The following is a 2,472-nucleotide window of genomic DNA, read 5'->3' on the forward strand; positions in this document are numbered from 1 at the left end:
GGTTGAAGAAAAAGATGGGAGAATGGTTATAAATTCTCAATGTGGATGAGGAAGGTTATTTTGATTCTTCCTGGATGTATCTTGGTATCTTTTTTAAAGGACTCAACTTTCCTAAGATAAAGGAGGATTAAAAACTGGTTTACCTATAAGGGTAGAATTGATTGGGGAAAGGGGATTACCTTGAAGTTTAACTCTATATGAATATTAAAAAATAAAAATAAAAAAGAATAAACTAAACTAAACTAAAATAAAATTTAAAAAGATTTTAAAATAGAAAAGCAAAAGAAAAACACAGGTATATGTATCAAAAAGATCAGCTTAAAAGGTTATTATGGAATTTGATGTACTGGACATCTCACTGTGATGGTAAATAGGTCTCTGAAAAACAACCTGAGGGTTTTGAAGGGGCGGGGGTGGGAGGTTGGGGAACCAGGTGGTGGGTAATAGGGAGGGCACCTATTGCATGGAGCACTGGGTGTGGTTCAAAAACAATGAATACTGTTACACAGAAAAGAAATAAAAAAAAGTGAAAAAAATGAACTATTATCTTTCAGTGCACTGGCAAAGTTCAATCACCATAAAATAATTTCTTCTAAAAAATTTATCTATAAAAAATGAACCAGAGTAGTGGGAATGAATTAAAAATAAAAGCTGTATCTATGAAGTAGTGGTGGTTGTTCTGTGTCTTTTTGTTGTTGTTGGCTTTTTGGGGAAGAGGCCTGCTAAGTGGTTTTTCAGTCAGTGTTCCTTGAGTTAAGTCCTCCTGCCCCCATCAAGGGGGTGGGCTATGAGGAAACCTGTTTTTCAGGTTTTTGTTCTCTGGAGGTTTTGTTTGTTTGTTTGTCTGTTTTTTCCTTTGTTTTCTCTAGCCTTGGCAGCTTTTGATGGTTTTTGGAGGTTTAGAGGAAAGCAAACTGCCCCCAGACCTCCCTCTCAGAGAGAAACCTCAGTCTATTCCCCTCTGGATGCTCCAGAGCACATAAATTGCCCCTCTTCCACTGGCAGAGCACCTTTCCAGTCAAGGTCTTCGGGGTCAGAGGAACTCCAGCTTGTACCCAGAACCTCTATAGCCATGGCTGTCTGAGCAGCTCCAGACCGCCAGAGAGGTTCCAAGCAGTGATAGCACACTGAGATTTTTCTGCTGGCCCAGGCTGTGAGTGCTCAAACTCTCTGGTCCCAAATAGCACTGGCTGGTGCCTGCAGCACCTCTCTCAGGAGGGGTGTGGGGTGCGACTCAGACTCTGGTAGCGGGGCACACATGGAGAGTGCAAAAGACTGTGGTTCTGCCAGCTGGAGAGGCTCCATGCCCCTCAAGGGATCCACCACCCAGACCTTCTCAGGTGGGCTAGCAGCTCGGGAGCAAGATGGGGCTTCTTTGCTGCACTCTTTCTGCCTCAGCGCCAGGGGTGGCTGTCCTGGGTCTGGGGACTTAAGCGCCTGTCCCTAACTGCCCAGATTCCCACAATTTCCCCCCAAGATCCTTTGCTCTTTTTGAGTGCTTTCAACCAGACTCCATGTTAATGCTGGTCCCCAATGACAGGGCACTTTCATATTGGGGTCTTACTTTCCAATGGGTTGCTTCTGGTGGCTCCATCCCCCTTTTGTTTATCTTCTGATATCAGTCCATCAGTCGGATGTTCTCACCCCACTTTACCTGCCCACTGGCATCTTCTGCTCCTGTAGAGATCCAGAAGTGTATAATTCTAATCTCAGGCTGATTTCATGGGTGATCAGAGTTCTTTGGTAGGTAATCAGCTCACTTTAGGGTACAGGTTGAAACGGTGTCTCCTTCTCCTTCCCCGCGATCTTGTCTCTATCCATTTTGGACTTTATTATAAGAATGCCTGATATTTCCAGAATCCTCCAGCCACTGGGAAACCAGGAAGGAAAAGCAGTAATGACATGGGAAAATTCATGGGGATGGTTATACAGAACCAACACTTACTGGCTCAGATTGAACCGAGTTCTTTACCTGTAGTTTCTCACCTCTTCCATTTTCTGTTAAAGACTCCCCTGAGTCTCCCTTCCCATCTAAAGGAGGCTACTCGGCTGCCAGGAAGTCCTGCATGAACTTGTTCACCCAAACTCCATTAGCACTGGTTCTGCCACTGAATCTTCTGTGTTCTCCTCCTTTCTCAAAAAATGTTCTCATCACCTATTTCACAGAGAAAATTGGAGTCATCAGGATGACACCTTGTGAACTATATGCCATTGGCCATACCACCCAAATATCAGCATACATCCTTTCGACATTCCTGGATCATTACTGCGAGTTTCTGTGTTCCTCTAGGAAGAGGGCTTCCACCTGCTCTTTGGATCCCATCCTTCATACTTTATCAATTATCTTTAAATTGTTGTTCACACATTCTCCCCCTCTCTCTTCCCTTCCCTCTGGGATGATATCGACAGTATTTCTCCCATAGTCATGGAAACATGTTTGACTCTCTTCTATCTAAAAAACATATACTACTT

Source organism: Meles meles, chromosome 20, assembly GCF_922984935.1.
Source record: "Meles meles chromosome 20, mMelMel3.1 paternal haplotype, whole genome shotgun sequence".
Taxonomy (NCBI): Eukaryota; Metazoa; Chordata; class Mammalia; order Carnivora; family Mustelidae; genus Meles; species Meles meles.